The sequence below is a fragment of the Spinacia oleracea genome, chromosome 3 (genome assembly GCF_020520425.1).
Source record: "Spinacia oleracea cultivar Varoflay chromosome 3, BTI_SOV_V1, whole genome shotgun sequence".
NCBI classification, from domain to species: Eukaryota; Viridiplantae; Streptophyta; class Magnoliopsida; order Caryophyllales; family Amaranthaceae; genus Spinacia; species Spinacia oleracea.
In genome coordinates, this window is record NC_079489.1 from 4,293,423 (window position 1) to 4,313,025 (window position 19,603).

Sequence of the window (19,603 nt, forward strand, 5' to 3'; positions counted from 1 at the left end):
ACATATATATATATATATATATATATATATATATATATATATATATATATGCTGTGAAAATGAATATGTTTGAGATAAACTAAATAAATAGAAGTGCTATAGCTTAGTAAAGGGGTGATACCTTGAGACTGATGGGCCTGTGCTAACCTGGCCCACTAGTCCTCTTCTTGTACCAGTTTTGCTGTGCACAGCATAACAGCATACCTGTTTTTTGTGTGCCATCTCATGACATGCTTATATCAGTTTATAGCTTCTGTTGTTCATAATATTTGACTGAGTTTGATAATTTATTTTTACATCAGAGTTGCACCTTGCAATTGCAGATTGGAGCAATCATTCAGGACAAAAATATTGAAGGGAATTTTCAAGTGGAGATCTTCCATTGCTCCTCTTCAGCTATACGGAGTACGACTAAAGTATCATGTAAGTCAAAATCACTTCCAGATACCAGAATTACATTTGGACCTCTTTATTTTTACTTAAGTAGGCAAAATTTCATATTTTCTCTAAGATGTTATATGATTCCTAATCTTTCGCTAGAGATTGGCTATGGGTCCTTAGTCCTCACTGCTACAAATTACCAATCTCGAGAAATGAAAAAAAAGGAAAAGAATGTGAAATCTCTTTCTTAGGCTAGGCTAATAAAGGAGGGATCTTCATCCATTCATTTAAAATGTTGCTCTGCATGGCTTTTGCTCAATGTGATTGACCAGCAGAGTGGATATGAGACCAATATTCCTGAACAAGTTGGCCGAATAGTGAACCTTCTTTCTTCATTAGTTTTGATGGCTCGTCATACTCCACCAGTTTTCCTGCAACAGAATTATGATTTTTTAGCATCTGATCTCATCCTGTTAATATAACTAACATTATTTACTACTTCTTCTGTATTTTGCTGCTTCTGTTTCAGAATTATACTACAAATAATCTCTAACATAATGTAAATAACCTCTATTTATAAGTGTTGAAAATTTAAGTGAGCTAAACAGTTTGGAAAGAAAGACTTACCATCACTAATGGAAAGAACTTTTGTGCAGTCCATCACGGTTGGTATCCTGTGGGCTACAGTGATCACAGTGGAGCTAACAAATTCTGTTCTTATTATTTTCTGAAGGATCATGTCAGTTGCATTATCAATTGACGCAGTCGCTTCATCAAGAACCAACACCCTACTTCTTCTCAGCATAGCACGCCCTAGACAGAACAACTGCCGTTGTCCCATGCTCCAATTTGACCCATCCTCCACAACTGATGTGGTAAGAAAGGTTAGTGCAATCATTTATTCAATGCAAACCATCTTACTAGGTAATTTATAGTCGTAATAAACTGATGGAAAATGTTTATTTGCTTTTGGACGAGTAAAGACTTACCTAGAGAATCTAGCCCCTGGTTTTTCATTTCAACAGCTTCTTTAAGCTGACATTTGTTGAGCACCTTCCCAAAAAAAGAACAAAATTTATTTATATTGCATTATTTGGGAAATGTAGGGCACTAGTATTGTGTAAAATATTTAAATCTACCTCCCAGATTTCTTCGTCATTGTGCTGACACAAAGGATCCAAGTTGAAGCGTACTGTGCCATTAAAGAGAGTAGGATCTTGTGGTATAATCCCAAAACGTGACCGTAGATCGTGAAGTCCTATTGAACATATATCAATGCCATCAACTATAATCTGGCCTCCTACTGGTTCCACTAAGCGAAACAATGCCCCTATTAGGGTAGTTTTTCCACTGCCAGTCCTTCCAACAATACCAATTTTATCTCCCCCTTCAAATGTACAACTGATTCCCTGAAGAACCAGTGGAGTATCTGGTCTATATCTTATCTGTTTAGGGCATGCAAATTCTTAGTATCTCATTGCTAAGCATCAATACAAGGGGGAGGGGTACTTTACTGAGTAGCATTATAGCTAATAAGTTAGGGCGTTTGTTAGAGGAAACACACTATATCCAGAGCATATTACAGAGAAAGAGGTTTAACGTTGAAGATTGAGGAGAGTAGAGAGTAAAATTGTTACTTTATAGAGAACCAATCTCTCAAATGTTGCCTAGGTTGTAATCCGTGTTTAACATCCTAGCTTTCTATTAATTCCTTAAACTCTACTGTTTTAGTGAAAGAATAGCTAAGAATCATCTTGATACATAGCACTCACCTTTCTATAATCAGTCATATTTTCATCCAAATGTTAAAAACATTACCTGCAGATTTAAGATCTCCACTTTACCAACCAATGGCCAGTTTTGTGGAGGGCGGTTATCTTTGATGACTTCTGGGGCTTCTCTGGGTATATCCATGTATTGATTAAGTCTCTCCACGGAAATGATATTATTAGCTAATATGCATTGGTTCTGAACTGAGAAAACCATACCCAGGTTTAGTGTAAGAGAATACGATAGGGCCATCCCGATGAAGCCTGCACCGTTGGTTATATTAGCACTAACTTACAGATTCGCTCCTAGAAAATTTTCATTTATTTATCTCATCATAAAAGATTTGCAGACGCATAAACCTCACAAAAGATTAGAAAGAGAGCTAGGGGAATCTCTCACCTGGGCTAAAAGTGCCGGGAGGAAGCAAAACCATGCACAGTGTTGCGACTGCAAGAACAGTGGCACTGAGGGCCTCAATCCTCTGAATCAGCCATTCATTGGCTGCAAAACTGTGGAAGAATGGGCTTGCATTTGCATCAATAAGATCGAGATTCTTTGTGAAAAAACGATCTTCCTCTTGAAAAGCTCTAATCGTCATGGCTCCGGCTAATGATTCGGTTAAATGATTTGCAACCATAGATTTGGTTGTACCGTTGAGCCTCATCAACTCTTTCACAGTTGCAAAGTAATATCTCTGTGCACATGTTTCATAGAGTAATTTTGTGTCAAACCAAACAAGTGTAAATATCAAAAAACACTCTTTAAGGATGAATTTTTTTACAGTTTAGTTCATTAAGGCTGTTGGTTTAAAAGACTGCTTACCATACCATGAATGCTTACTGACACTGTATAGTCAGCCTTTAAACAAATGAAGTTCAAATTTTCTATTATTAACCTAAACAAATGCGACTGTCTAAAACCATGGTTTTTTCATATGCAGAGCCTGTATGATGCTCCTAAGCATGGCAAAGAAAAGTACGACAACCACATCTTAGTTATAAAGCATTTTCATAGTCTTTCTTGATGGCATAGGAGGGTAGAGGGGGAGTTCTATTAATCCTTCAAAATCTTACCTGCAGTCTTATTGCCATGTAAAGCACCGGTATGCTTACAATGAATACCTGCCAAATTATGACAGCTATCACTCCTAAATTAGCACATGCAACTGAAAAGGCTCCAATAGTTGCTTGGAAGTTGAAGGGGATATCAAGATCGATGATGCTCAAATCAGAAGCGATCTGCAGAGATTCAAAGTTACTGCATAATCAGTTCAGACCAACTTTGTGTGAATCAGAGTTGCTATGACATCTTTATACTTACCCGACTGAGTATCCTTCCAAGAGGTGTAGAGTCATAGAATGACATTGGAGCCCGAAATAGGGAGTTCAGTAACCGAGAAAACATAGATTTTGATGATTTCATTCCCAATGCAACCACTGTAAGAGATCTTATGAGTAAACAGAATGTGGAAGAAAATCCAAGCACGAGGTAAACTACAATTAGTTTTGATTTGCTGACATGAGGATCATCAACAACTGAGGCCATCCAAGTGCTCTGTAATATTTGCCCTAACACAAATGCGAGATGAAAAAGAGTGAAAATAGAAATGTACAAACAGCCTTTATTCTGGTTCAGGTATATCAGGTATGGCTTAAAGCCAATATCTCCAACTTCTCTTTCTTCTTGTTTAATCAACTGATCTCCTTTTAATGCTTGATGTTGATCCTCATCATTGACTTTCTTAATCTCTTTAGTAGGATAATTATGTTTTCTAGATGTACTAACTTCAGCCTGTTCTGTACCAGCAGTCTCTTTGTGCGCATTTACAAGGTCCAAAAACTCCTTACTTGAAGCTAATAACTCATGATAAGAGCCTGAGCGAAGTACTCCCCCATCTGACATCAGCTGCAAACAAGAGGAATTTCTGAAAGGTAAATATAATTGAACAAGGAATTATTCCCTGTGTCGATTAAGAAGTGGCTACCACTAACTAAGTGCGAGGCAGTAAAGTTAAATAGTAAGCATCACTAGGTGTAAGGTATTAATAGATTGCTTTGCTCCATAAACATTTTTAAATCTCTGCCTCCCAGCAAAATATTTCTACGAAAGCAAAATCCCTCATTTTTTTTGAGGTAGATAACTTTAATTTTGACTTCAGAGTGTGAACCACCTCTCAGTTGACCTAATTTCAGACTTCCATTAACTGGTGTTAGCTAGAACGGCAAATATCATTTAGGGTGCTGTAAAAGTGTAAACACCATATATGTATCCTTAAATTATGTCTAAATTTTCTTAGTAAATAAGCGTGATATTTGGTTATGTATTTCATGACTGTATGCTGAAACAATGTATGTTGATTAGTGGCATTGTGCAACTGATAGTCAAGTATCTAGTTATGTCGCATTTGAGCAGGCAATTTCCTACAAGTTAAGGATAAATATGTTATATAGACCATCTGGAAGGACTTTCTGACTTTTGTTTGCTGCATACTGTAGAATTAGAAAATGCAGCATAGCTATGAGAAAACTTCCTACATGTGTCCTCAGAACAATGTTGAAGTTATGGGAGGCTGTAAAGAGCACCTAGGCGAAGCTCAGTGCTCAGATGACATGAATGATACAAAGACTCAAGGCTAGAAGCGTAAGTGAGTATGACATTTTTTCTTTCCTTTTCTGTATGCAGAGTCCACAGATGGCCTTTGCGTGTTTCATGAAGCTGCACACGCATAAAGAAACAGAGGACTTCTGAAAATATGGCAATTACAGGTAATTACTAATTAGTAATTAGTATGTGAGCTCTCTGCAAGTTCATAGATGCACATTGGATTTGTTTATGCTCATTTGGATTCAACTAGACATTACAATGGTAAGAAAACTGCTGAGTCCAAATCAAAGACAGCAGTAAGTTAAAAATTTGTCAGATTTGACAGAGAGTTTGGGAGATATAGTTGATAATTGAGCAGGTAAGGGAGAAAACATTCATTAAAGATATGTTGTAGGTAGCAATGTAGCATACATAATATTGCCCCAATAATTAAATTTTAACTAAAGTAAGCAACAAAAATTGATGGTAGACTCACCAAACAACAATGAAATGCTGGAAGAAAATCAACTTGGTGTGTCACAAGCACGACAGTCTTTCCAGAAAGTGCTTCCATAACATATTCCTGCGACAATACAAAACTTTATATGCTAGTTCTGATTAACAATTAAAATATTAAGGTGTCAAGGCTTAAGGTCTAAGAGTTACATTGAAAAGGCTAATTGCAGTGTGTGCATCAACAGCACTAAATGGGTCATCCAAAAGGTAGATGTCAGCATCTTGGTATAAAGCACGAGCAAGTTGAATCCGTTGCTTCTGCCCACCACTTAAATTAACTCCTCTTTCCCCTATTTCTGTCATGTCACCATAGGGAAGAAGTTCGAGGTCCTTCACCAATGAACACCTATGAAGAGTTTCTTGATATCTTACGTCATCCATGTCAGACCCAAAAAGAATATTATCCCGTATTGTCCCTGTTTGAATCCAAGCTGTTTGGGAAACGTAAGCAATTCTCCCATAAACTTCCACCTATAAGAGAATACAGGTTTTATATAAAAAACAATTTCCAATTCATATATGTATGTATACTTTTGTGATTCTAGTTAGATGACTAGTAATAGTCATCCCAAAGCATACATGCTGGTATTTAAATGATACCATAGTTCATGAAGTATAAAGGTTGCTGAAGATACTTACTATTCCATCTACATATGGTACTTCTCCGAGAATTGCTGCTAACAATGTTGATTTTCCTGAGCCAACTTCTCCACATATAGCTATCTTATCACCTGGACATACATCTAGATTTATGCCTTTTAGTGTTGGCTTGGATGGATTCATTTCCCAAGAAAGGTTTGCTGACTTTATCTGAATGGCATGGTTTACGCTGTCCATATTGTTCTTTTTCCTGACATTTTCAGTCTGAAGCTCTGGTGCTGCAAGAAACTTCACAATCCTTGTAAACGCAACTCTTGCTTGAATCACTACGCCAATGACATCAGGAATAGCTCTGATAGGCTCTTGCACCAGACGCAATGTGGCAAGAAATGTGAAAACATTACTGGCATGAAGAGGAATTCGAAGGAAATAACAGGCCGCAAATGTTGCAGTAGAGACCAATACAGGAGACGTCCAGAACACAAAAATGTTGACTGCCCTTCTCAACTGCACTGATGCTAACCATTCCAATTCAACTTCTCTCAATGTCTCGACTACATTCTTGAAGTGAGTCTCCCACGCATACAACTTTAGCACCTTCATGTTCACAAGAGCCTCTGAGCAAGCCTTCAGCCTATCATCTTGAGCAACCATCAACTTGCTTTGGTACTTATGCTGTAATTTGGCGAGGGGAGCAAAGCAAACCACGGTTAAAACAATCACTAATAAGGATGCAACTGTTGCAAGTCCGATTGAATGGATCATAATAAGCAATGCAAGGCAAAGCTGGAGGCTTGTAGTCCAAGTTTGATGAAACCAGAAAGGAAATTCCCCGATCCTATAAGCATCCACAGTTGCATAGTTCATTATCTCACTACCAGAGTTCTTTCCAACAACATTTGACAGTCGTAGTTGCTTTCTGTAAATTGCTGCAGTGAGCATGGATCTCACTTTAAGGCCGATCATTTTGCTTCGAAAGTACCATTGCCTCTGTGACACAGATTCCAAGATCTTCGAGAAAAAGAGTGTGATTGCCAGTAAATAACTTTCATATCTGAAAGCTTCATTACCTTCAGAAACCTCAATAAAGGAATTGAGCAATAGAGGTCCAGCTGACACTGCAAGTGTCTTCAGAAAAGCAAAGACTCCTGACACCAGAATCTCCCGCCAGTGGCATCTAACAATTGTCCATAAGATTGAAGATTCTGATAGGGATTCATCTGTTTTATTTTTGCTCAATTGCTCAAGGAATTGTAAGTAACAGTATCCTGCTCTATCTATGTCACGTAATTTGGGCATGTCGTCTTCGTTGAGAGTCTTCTCCCCACCCAACTTCATCAAAGGGTTCAACCAACAGAATGTCATATCACTGATCAACCTGGCTTTGGAAAATGGGGTAACTTGGTCTGCCGAATCGTTTTCAATGATGCTTTCAGTCTCCTCAGCATTCAAAGGATTGTAGAGGGTACTTCTATTTTCAGCCAACAAATACCCACTGTAAGTACATAACATTAGCAAACTTGCTCCTAGAATAGACAGAATATCCAAGGCTACTTTAACCGTTATCCTTTCATGGTTCACTATGACAGAAAACAGAGCTATAAAGGAGAAAATCCCTGCACAAAGGAAAGCCAAGATGGACAAGATTCGCAATGTGGCTTTCGGGAAGAACTCTCCTTTCAGGCTTGTAGTTAGTCCAACCACCAACCATGTAATTCCATGAAATAAAAACAGAACCCACAGATGAATCGGTGAAACAAAATGATCAATTCTCAACTTTTCTTCCAGAATCCAAATGCCCAAACCGACGTAAACAAGCCCCAAACATCCATTACAAACAGCTGATGTTATCTGCAAGGCTGAAAACTGTCTACGGCGAGCTGGTGACTCGGCTTTCTTGGAAGAAATTTTGCTGACAAAATTCCATAAGAGCACCAACAGAAGCAGTAGATCAAAACAAACAATGGAAGCATGATTGACACAGGATGAAGGTTGAATTACCAACACTAACCGAGGATTACATGGCTCAGAACTGCTTCTTGCACAATCAGATTGCCCACAAAACAGGTTCCACAAATTCTCCTTCATCATTTGTCAGCTACCTTTTCTTTCTGTATCAATATTCAGGTACAAATTCATCAATTAGGAAAAAGAAAAACAGCATGAAGAACATATGTATAGTTATAATCTTTACATCATATAGGACTTAAAAAGAATGCTGGTTTGATGGTTCTTGGAATCTATTGAACCAATATAATAGAAAGTACTAAATTAAGTTAATTAGGAAGTCGTGTACAAGAAACTCTTGCTACTAGTATTATAATATATAGTCAACGCAGGTCTGTTAATAATGGTTAAATGCTAGAGCTCCACCATTATCATTAATTATCCACTAAAAATAATACATTAAAATATTATTCTCCTACAAGAAAAACAAAAAATGAAATAAAATAATATGCAAAACATGTAAAAACCTAGAAGTGGAAGTTTCATGCAGATTGCCCATTTTAAAAAAATAAAATAAATAGAAACTAATTTACCAAGATGTTGATCCTGAAATATTTTTTTAGTTTGGAAAAAAGAAAGTAGAATATTTTTCCAAAAGAGAAACCTTTGCCCCGGAAGAGAATATTTTCATGGTCTTTTTGGTGTTATGTGATTTATAGATTATAGAGAAAGAGAAGGGGTGTCGAGTAATCATAGTGGGAAAAAGGGACATAGATAAAGAGCAAAGTAATCTAGTGGGATATTTTGACTATGAGCTTAGAAAATTTATGCGATATGTGCTGTGTTATTTGAAAGTTATCCGAGGTTACTCCTAATTTCTTATGTGAGGCCGGCAGAAAATAATCAATTAATTAGATGTGATATTGATGTGGTTTTTCCATTAAAGGAACGGGACTTTAGAACTGATGTATCACAATATGTTCATGTAAGTCCATTTTACCTAAGACTAGTTATAGCTTAGGCGTTTTAGTTGTACAATACAAATAATTCGATACTTATTTCATCATATGTCTGGGAAATAAAAATCACTATGAAGTACTATTTTCATTGCTTTGAAAACAAAATTTAATTACTTCATACGAGTATATACGTCATGATTACTAGTAACTGAGACAAGATAGTTTATGGAGTAAATATCTAGTCAGAGAAAACAAATTGGTTGGTTAGTTCTTGGTTAGACGGCTTTAATTCATGATATTTTATCTTCCTCATCCTAAATTATTGTAAAAGAACATGGAGACCAGTATTTTATTGTTAATTAAGTCTTGTCTCTAACTACTCTAAAGAAAATGTCTTATCTGTAACTCCTTGAATGTTAAGTAACTTTGTTCTATTGCTTTTTTAAAATTTCAGGGGTTACTATGCAGTATACGCTAAGCTTCGAAATGGCGTTTTCCCTGATAAAAATATAAAAAGAAGCTCCAACATGGCATCTATTTAGTTTTGATGGGCTACCTAACAATTTTCATATTGATGAGCTTGTGCTAAGCTGGCCCATTACCACCTCTTATACAAGTTTTGTTGTGCCATCTCATGGCATGCATATATCAGTTCAGTTTATAGTTTCTGTTCATAATATTGACTGAGTTTGATCATTTATTTTGACACCAGAGTTGCAGCTTGCAATTCAAATGCAGATTGGAGCAATCATTCTGGAAAAAATATGAAGGGAATTATCAAGTGGAGATCTTCCATTGCTCTTCTTCAGCTATACACGCAGAACAACTAACGTAACACGTAAGTCAAAAACACTTCTATACATGATGCTGATTCCAGAATTACATATGGACCTCTTTATTTTTACTGAAGTAGGCAAATTTCTTATTTTCTCTAAGATGTTTTATGATTCCTCATCTTTCGCTAGAGATTGACTACGGGTGCTTAGTGCTCACTGCCTACAAAGTACCAATCACGACTTGAGAAATTAGAAGGAAAAGAATATGAAATCTCTTTCTAGGCTAGGCTAGGCTAATAAAGGAGGGCTCTTCATCCATTCATTTAAAATGTTGCTCTGCATGACTTTTGCTCAATGTGACTGACCAGCAGAGTGGATATGAGACCAATATTCCTGGACAAGTTGGCCGAATAGTGAACCTTCTTTCTTCATTAGTTTTGATGGCTCGTCATACTCCACCAGTTTTCCTGCAACAGAATTAGGATTTTTGTAACATCTGATCTCATCCTAGTAATAAATAATAACATTATTTACTGCTTCTTCTGTTTTTGACTTACTACAAATAATCTCTAACATAATGTAAATAACCTCTATTTATAAGTGTTGAAATTTTAAGTGAGCTAAAAAGTTTGGAAAAATTGAAAGGAAAGAAAGACTTACCATCACTAATGGAAAGAACTTTTGTGCAGTCCATCACGGTTGGTATCCTGTGGGCTACAGTGATCACAGTGGAGCCAACAAATTCTGTTCTTATTGTTTTCTGAAGGATCGTGTCAGTTGCATTATCAATTGACGCAGTCGCTTCATCAAGAACCAACACTCTACTTCTTCTCAGCAAAGCACGCCCTAGACAGAACAACTGTCGTTGTCCCATGCTCCAATTTGATCCATCCTCCACAACTGAGTGTAAGAAAGGTTAGTGACATTCATTAAATGTAAATCATCTTACTAGGGAATTTATACTCTGTAAATGGTTATTTGTGTTTTGGACGAATGTAGACTTACCTAGAGAATCTAGCCCCTGGTCTTTCACTTCAACAGCTTCTTTAAGCTGACATTTGATGAGCACCTTACAAAAACAAGGACAAGTTAGCTGTTGTTCATTTTACTTGAGAAATGTAGGGCACTAGCATTGCGTAAATTGTGTAAATCTACCTCCCAGATTTCTTCATCATTGTGCTGACATAAAGGATCCAAGTTGAACCGTACTGTGCCATTGAAGAGAGTAGGATCTTGTGGGATAATCCCAAAACGTGACCGTAGATCGTGAAGTCCTACTGAACATATATCAATGCCATCAACTACAATCTTGCCTCCTACCGGTTCCACTAAGCGAAACAATGCCCCTATTAGGGTAGTCTTTCCACTGCCAGTCCTTCCAACAATGCCAATTTTATCCCCCCCTTCAAATGTACAACTGATTCCCCGAAGTACCAGTGGAGTACCTGGTCTATATCTTATCTGTTTAGGTCAAGAAAAAATTCTTAGTATCCCACATTCCCACCTTTCCAGAATCTTTCATATGCTAAACCAAAGGTTAATAGTATTACCTGCAGATTTGATATCTCCACTTTACCAACCAATGGCCAGTTTTGCGGAGGGCGGTTATCTTTGATGACTTCTGGAGCTTCACTTGGTATATCCATGTATTGATTAAGCCTCTCCACGGAAATAATATTGTTGGCTAATATGCATTGATTCTGAATTGAGAAAACCATGCCCACGTTTAGCGTAAGACCATACGATAGTGCCATTCCGATGAAGCCTGCATTATTGGTTATATTAGAATTATCTTGCAGAAGTGCTCTAGAAAAATTTCATTTACTCAACCCATAAAATATTCCAAGCCACAGAAACCTCACAAATGAGAGCAAGAGAGAGCGAGAGAGAGAAATCTCTTACCTGAGCTAAAAGTACCAGGAGGAAGCAAAACTATGGACAGTGTAGCTACTGCAAGAACAGTGGCACTGAGGGTCTCAATCCTCTGAATCAGCCATTCATTGGCTGTGAAACTGTGGAAGAATGGACTTGCATTTGTATCAATAAGATTGAGATTCTTTGTGAAAAAACGATCTTCTTCTTGAAAAGCTCTAATTGTCATGGCTCCAGCTAATGATTCGGTTAAATGGTTTGCAACCATAGACTTGGTTGTACCATTGAGTCTCATCAACTCCCTCACAGTTGCAAAGTAGTATCTCTGCACATGTATTTCATAGAGTAATTAGGTGTTAAACCAAACAAAAAGTTTAAATTGTAAAAAAACACTCTTCAAAGATGAACTTTTTCTTAGTTTAGAGTTCACTAAAGCTGTAGGTGGCAAAGAATGCCTAGTGTACCATAAAAATATAGTGTAATGTTATTAACCGTGGTTCCCTTGCACGTAGTCAGCCTTAAAACAAATGTAAGTTCAAAATTTCTAGGTTTTTCTAGAAACTCAGAGCAGAGCCTTTAGAAATTTCTGAATAGCTTTCTACCAATGATTCTATCCCAACTGTGGCAAAGAAATATATGACAACTACATCTGGTGTTCCAGACAACCTGAAAAGGGGATCCATAGACTTTCTTGATGGCCTAAAAGTGTAGAGGGGGGAGTTGCAGTTTGGATAATCCTTTAAAAACTTACCTGCAGTCGTAGTGCCATGTAAATAACCGGTATGCTGACAATTAACACCTGCCAAATTATGAAAGTTATCACTCCTAAATTAGCACATGCAATTGTAGTGGCTCCAAAAGCTGTTTGGAAGTTGAAGGGAACGTCAAGATCAACGATGCTCAAATCAGAAGAGATCTGCAAAGTTCAAAGTTATTGCATAATCAGTTATGACTTATGACCAACTTTGTGTGAATCAGAGCTGCAAAGCTTATGACGACTTCATACTTACCCGACTTATTATCCTTCCAAGAGGTGTAGAATCATAGAATGACATTGGAGCCCGAAATAGAGAGTTGAGTAATTGAGCAAACAAAGATTTTGATGATTCCATTCCCAGTGTAACCACTGAAAGAGACCTTATGAGTAAACAGATTGTGGAACAAAATCCAATGATGAGGTAAACCACAATTAGTTTTGATTTGCTGACTTGAGGATCATCAACGGCTGAGGCCATCCATGTGTTCTGTAATATCTGCCCTGCCACAAAGGCGAGATGAGAAATAGCACAAATAGAAAAGTATATACGGCCTTTATTCTGGTTCAGGTATATCAAGTATGGCTTAATGCCAGCATCTCCAACTTCTCTTTCTTCTTGTTTAATCAACTGATCTCCTTTTACTGCTTGATATTGATCCTCATCATTGACTTTCTTAATCTCTTTAGTAGGATAATTATGTTTTCTAGATGTACTAACTTTAGCCTGTTCTGTACCAGCAGTCTCTTTGTGCGCATTTACAAGGTCCAAAAACTCCTTGCTTGAAGCTAATAACTCATGATAAGGGCCTGAGCGGAGTACTTCCCCATCTGACATCAGCTGCAAACAAGAAGAAATTTATTTCATCGATGATTTCAGGCAATATGCAGGTAAATAGAGTTGAACAAGGAATCAATCCCCATGTCAATTAAGAAGTGGCTACTGTTACTAAGAGCGAGCACAAATAGAAAAGTATATGCATGTGCTCTGAGAACTGAGTTGAAGTTCAGTGCTCAGCTGACTTGAATGGTTCAATGACTTGAGGGTGACATATTTTCTTTCTTGTTTTAATATGCAGAGTCCACAGGAGAACTTTGCATGTCTCATGGGAAGCAGCAGCGCGCTTAATGAAACAGAAGACTTGTGAAAATATAGCACTTTCAAGTTACAGGTAATCAGTATATCAGCTTTTTACAAGTTCATAGATGCACATTGGAATTTTTTTTCTCATATGGATTCAGATAGACATTATAATGGTAATAAAGTTACTGAATCTACAATAAAACTGCAGTACATAAAAAAATAAAATTCCATGAGAAGAATTTAGATCTTGAAACACAAGGTGCGTAGAAAATTTGGACTGCAATAAACTCTACTGCCTACAAATCTGAATAGTGTTTGCAGAATCGCAGCAGCCCAAATGGATATTTCATAGGTTTCAATGAAAGAAGTGATGATACACTCACCAAACAACAATTAAATGCAGGAAGAAAGTCAACTTGGTGTGTCACAAGCAAGACAGTCTTTCGAGAGAGAGCTTCCATAACATATTCCTGCCACGATATAAAAATTCATGTTAGTTTTTATTAAATATCAAATAAAATTAAGGTGTCCAAGCTTAAGGTGTAAGAATTACATTGAAAAGGCTAGTTGCAGTGTGTGCATCAACAGCACTAAATGGGTCATCCAATAGATAGATGTCAGCATCTTGGTATAAAGCACGAGCAAGTTGAATCCGTTGCTTCTGCCCACCACTTAAATTAACTCCTCTTTCCCCTATTTCTGTCATGTCTCCGTAGGGAAGAAGTTCGAGGTCCTTCACTAATGAACACCTATGAAGAGTTTCTTGATATCTTAGGTCATCCATGTCAGACCCAAAAAGAATGTTATCCCTTATTGTCCCTGTTTGAATCCAAGCTGTCTGGGAAACGTAAGCGATTCTTCCATAAACTTCCACCTATAAGAGAGAGCATGTTTAACATGAGACAAACAAAAAAAAATCCGAACATTATTAATATATAAACATATGTGATTCTTGCTAGATGACTAATACTGTATCATCATTAGGCCTACATGCTGATAGTTAAATGATGCCATAGTTCAAGAACTACAAAGGCTGCTGAATGCTTACCAATCCATCTGTATATGGTACTTCTCCGAGAATTGCTGCTAATAGTGTTGATTTTCCTGAGCCAACTTCTCCACATATAGCTATCTTATCCCCTGGTTGAACATCTAGATTTATGTTCTTTAGTGTTGGTTTAGATGGATTCCTTACCCACGAAAGATTTGCTGACTTTATTTCAATGGCATTGTTTTTGCTGGCCATATTGTTCTTTTTTCTGACATTGTCAGTCTGAAGCTCTGCTGCTGCAAGAAACTTCACAATTCTTGTAAATGCAACTCTTGCTTGAATCACTACACCAATAACATCAGGAATAGCTCTAATAGGCTCTTGCACTAGACGCAACGTTGCCAGAAATGTGAAAACATTACTGGCATGTAGAGGAACGTTCAGGAAATAGCATGCCCCAAACGTAGCAGCAGAGACCAACACAGGAGATGTCCAAAACAGAAAAAAGTTATATGCCTTACTCAACTGCACCGATGATAAACATTTCAATTCAACTTCCCTCAATTTCTCGACTACATTCTTGAAGTGAGTTTCCCAAGCATACAACTTTAGCACCTTCATGTTCACTAGAGCCTCTGAGCAAGCCTTCAGCCTATCATCTTGAGCAACCATCAACCTGCTTTGAAACTTATGCTGTATTTTGGCAAGTGGAGCGTTAAATAGCACCGTTAAAACAATCACCACTAAGGATGCAACAGTTGCAAGTCCAATTGAGTGGATCAGAATAAGTAATGCAAAGCAAATCTGGAGGCTTGTAGTCCAAGTTTGATGAAACCAGAAAGGAAATTCCCCGATCCTATAAGCATCCACAGTTGCATAGTTCATTATCTCACCACCAGAGTGTGTCCTTCTAGCAACATTTGATAATCTTAGTTGCTTCCTGTAAATTGCTGCAGTTAGCATGGATCTCACTTTAAGGCCAATCATTCTGCTTCTGAAGTACCATTGCCTCTGTGACAAAGATTCCAAAATCTTCGACAAAAAGAGTGAAATTGCTAAAAGATAACTTTCATATCTGAAAGCTTCATTACCCTCAGCAATCTCAATAAAGGAATTCAGCAACAGAGGTCCTGCTGAAACCGCAAGTATCTTCAGAAACGCGAAAAACCCTGACATCAGAATCTCTCTCCAGTGACACCTAACAATAGTCCACAAAATTGAGGATTCTGATAAAGATTCATCCTTTTTGTTTTTGCTCAATTGGTCAAGGAATTGTGAGTAACAATATCCTGCTCTATCTATGTCCCTTAATTTGGGCATGTCTTCTTCCTTTAGAGTCTTTTCCCTACCCAATTTCATCAAAGGATTCAACCAGCAGAATGTCATCTTACTGAACAACCCTGCTTTTGCAAACGGGGTAACTTGGGCAGCCGAATCATCTTCACTAACCCTGTCATCTTCCTCAGAATTCAATGGAGTGTAAAGGGTACTTCCATTGTCAGTTTCATACCCCCTGTAAGTACATAACAGGAGCAAACTTGCTCCTAAAAAAGACAGTATGTCTAATCCCACCTTAGCTGTTAGTCTTTCATGGTTAACTATGACAGAACACAGAGCAATAGAACAGAAAATACCAGCACAAAGGAAAGCTAAGATAGACAAGATTCGAAATGGGGCTTTCGGGAAGAACTCTCCTTTAAGGCTAACAGTTAGTCCAACCAACAACCATGTAACTCCATGAATGAAAAACAAAACCCACCAATGAATTGGTGAAATGAAATGACCATTTCTCAAGTTTTCCTCCAAAACCCAAATCCCAAAACCAATGTAAATAACACCCAAACATCCATTAAAAACAGCTGATATTATCTGCAAGGCTGAAAACTGTCTACAGATTACACGAGCTTTCGTGTAAGAAACTTTGGAGATGAAGCTCCATAGGAGCACTAACAGAAGCAGTAGATCAAAACAGATAATGGAAGCATGATTCACACATGAAGAAGGTTGAATTACTAACAGAAACTGAAGATTATTACATGGTTCCTCAGAACTTATTCTTGCACAATTAGATTGTTCACAGAATAAAGTCCAAAAGTTCTGCATCATCATCATTCCTCAGCTTACCTTTTTTTTCTGCATCATTGAAAAGGTACAAAATCAGGAACTAGAGACAAAAGCATGAAGAACATATATATAATTATAAATTCATAATCATGTTGATAAATTATTAATCTTTACATTATAAAGGACATAAAACAGAATTCTTCTTTCTGGTTTGTGGGAAAAGAACATATTTTTTGATAGATCTTGCAATATCTTCTGAATCATATTTAATATAAAGTATTATTTATTAAAAGATCATCAATTTATTTATTTTATTTATTTTTGAAGTTAGTCAATGCAAGGTTTTTTTAATGAATTTTTGATGCAAGAGCTTCCCCATTATCACCCCTCATCAGCTGAGCTCATCACCAATAAAATATAGTCATTAAATTTTCAACCATTTTTCACCTACTAGAATAACACCAAATTAATAAAATAAGAAAAATAACGTGCAAAATATTAAAGACAAAGAGGTTGAAGTTACATGCAAATGCCTTACCATAAGAAATCAATACCCAGAAATACTGGAACTACTTTATTAATAAGTTTTTTAATAGTTTGATAAAAAGGGAAATATTTTGTGATGGTCTTTGCATTTTAGGTGTTGTGGGATTTTATAGAAAGACGAGTGGTGTAATCATATAGTGAGCAAAGCAGACATAGAAAAAGAAAAAGAGCAGGAGAATTAAATAGTCTGACTCTAGGCTTTAAGTTGGAGATTCTTCAAACATTTATGAATTCAGTAACGATCTTGAACAATTTACGTAAGGGGACTAGTAGAAAAATTAAACAATATAATACTCCACATGAAATACATTTGGTTATACTCAAATTTTATGAGGGCGGAACTAAAATACACTATAAACCATCCGGGGGGCAAGCGCTCCCAGGCCATAGTGAAGGTTCGTCACTGCATTTTTGGCGAGAGAGTCACAGAGAGAAAATGGTATAGACTTTATTCTTGATTCTTGACATAATAGTTTGGGATTCGATAAAGTAAGAGAAATGTGTAAAAAAATGGGTGACTGAAGAAAAAGTGAGTGGAAATTGTAAATATTGTACGGGTAAAAATGTTAAGTTAGTAAATTTTCATGTCAAAAAATAGAATAAAGTAAAGTATAAAGAACATTATTAAATAGATTAAAACGAAAAGTGTAAAGATCATTTTAAAGCGGAGGTAGTAATATCCTAACTAATATGGAGAATGAGAATGATCCAACTATTATTTTACATGAAATGTATACTTCATAAATTAAGATTTAAGAGTAATTGAGTGAAGATAACAAATTGGTTACTTAGTGCTTGATTGAGGACAAAGAGAGCTTTTAGAAAGGAGTAAGAGAAAACAAATCGGTTTCTTAGTGCTTGATTGAGATGATACAACTTTTCCATAACTCCCTTTGGGATCATGATTATGATACTTTATCTTCCTCGTATTCAATATTGATCGCACAAACTCTTATTTAAGATGGATGTATAATAAACGTTGTAACACGAATGTAAAATGAAATTAAAATGTTTAAAATTAATTTATTCCAATATAATATTATAATGTAAAAGTATTTATTTTACTGATAAAATTTTCTCTTTAATAAAAAGTACTCCTTTTAAGTCACTCATAATGCATAAAGTTAACAATAAACATTTTAAGTTTATCCATAAAATAATAAGAATTATTTTATAATATTAAAAATTAATCAAAACATGTTAAATGTTATCAAAAGCTTACTCCGATGCAAAATTAAATTTATTGCAACATCAATAAATGAAAAGCATGAAGAACTCAAAATCTTTAGCTATTACAACTTACAAGTTTTTTTTTCCTTTTTTAATAATAAATGAACTAGTTTTTGGTCCGGACGATGCCTCGCGTTACTACTTTGAACATCGTACATTGTTGTGTGAATTAGTTTAAAAAGTTGGTGTATAATTGTATATTATACACTTAGATGTTTCAAATTATTATTTTCATATGCCATAAAGATCATATCTAATGGATGACTAAGATGGTAAGATATCAACTTTTCATGTAATAGGTTCCATGTTCAAATCTTAAGAATTTTTTTATGTATATTACATGTGTTATATATTCCATGTTAAGGAGATAATGCGGCATGCTCTAATGATTAGAAAATTATACGTGATACGCATTTGTTATTTGAGTACGCTTTTTTAATATATTTAGTATAGATAATAAAAATATTTGGTACGAGTATAAAAATAAAAGGGTTATAATGATTGACTAGGAATGGGTCCGCGTTGCCTTTCTATGATTTTAATGCACGTACTTCCTCTAGTGCGCCTAATTATTGTACTTTTTCTTGATTACTGAGTAATTACTAGCTAAGTCAAAGAGATTAGAGGATGGTGGATATTGCTTTAATTTATAAGCTTTTCACGGGATAAGATGAACTCGCAATTCATACTCCACCTCCAATTAGGTTTTAATCCAGTAGTTAAGATCACCGATGACCTGTATAACGTGTACTACATATGTGTATATTCCGTTTCAAGTTCAAATCAAATTCCAACACTATTATACAAATTAGAAAGTATTTTATACACATATTCTAGCTAGGGATTTATGTGTTGCATGCAGTGGCGGTGCTAGTAAGGGTTCAGTGGGTTCAACTGAACCCTTACTAGCTAAGAAAATTCAGGTAGATTTAATTAAAAAAATAACAAGGTCAAGTATTTGGTTTCACTAATCAAAACAAAGGTCAGCGGTTCGAAACCCTTTATTGATTTTTTCGGCTTTTCTATTTTTTTTCTTCTAAAACAGCAACTCTTAATAGCCACGACTCTAACTGCTGTTAGACTCTATCATCCCCCAAAATCCCCAATTCCTATAATTCTAAAACCCTAACTCTACTCTCCTCTCTTATCGAGAAAGATTTTTTTTTTTTTTTTTTCTATTTAAGGATGATGTTATTGTAATAGAAAATGTGCCTTGCGAATTATTAGTTGTAATTTGGATTTTGAGTTATGATTTTATTATATGCGTCCGATGATTCTGAACCCTTAACGAGCAAATTCTGGCACCGCCACTGGATGCATGTAATTTGATTGCATTAGTTATTGCCAAAATTTATGGATGATAATCTAAAACCAACATGAGTTAGCGGAGTTGATGGGGTAACTTATCTGGGGACTTAGAGGTTACAAAATCGAGCCCATCAGCTCCGAAATGCTTGAAAGTGGCTCAAATATAGCTATGGGTAGTTGGATGGGCAATTTAATTCGTTTCTCAAAGTTTTTCTTACCTTT

At 36.2% G+C, this 19,603-nt stretch overlaps 1 pseudogene; it reads right to left on the reverse strand.

The window, feature by feature from the left end:
* Nucleotides 1-463: 463 nt before the first annotated feature.
* Nucleotides 464-17,778, reverse strand: LOC110780350 (uncharacterized; annotated as a pseudogene).
* Nucleotides 17,779-19,603: the final 1,825 nt, after the last annotated feature.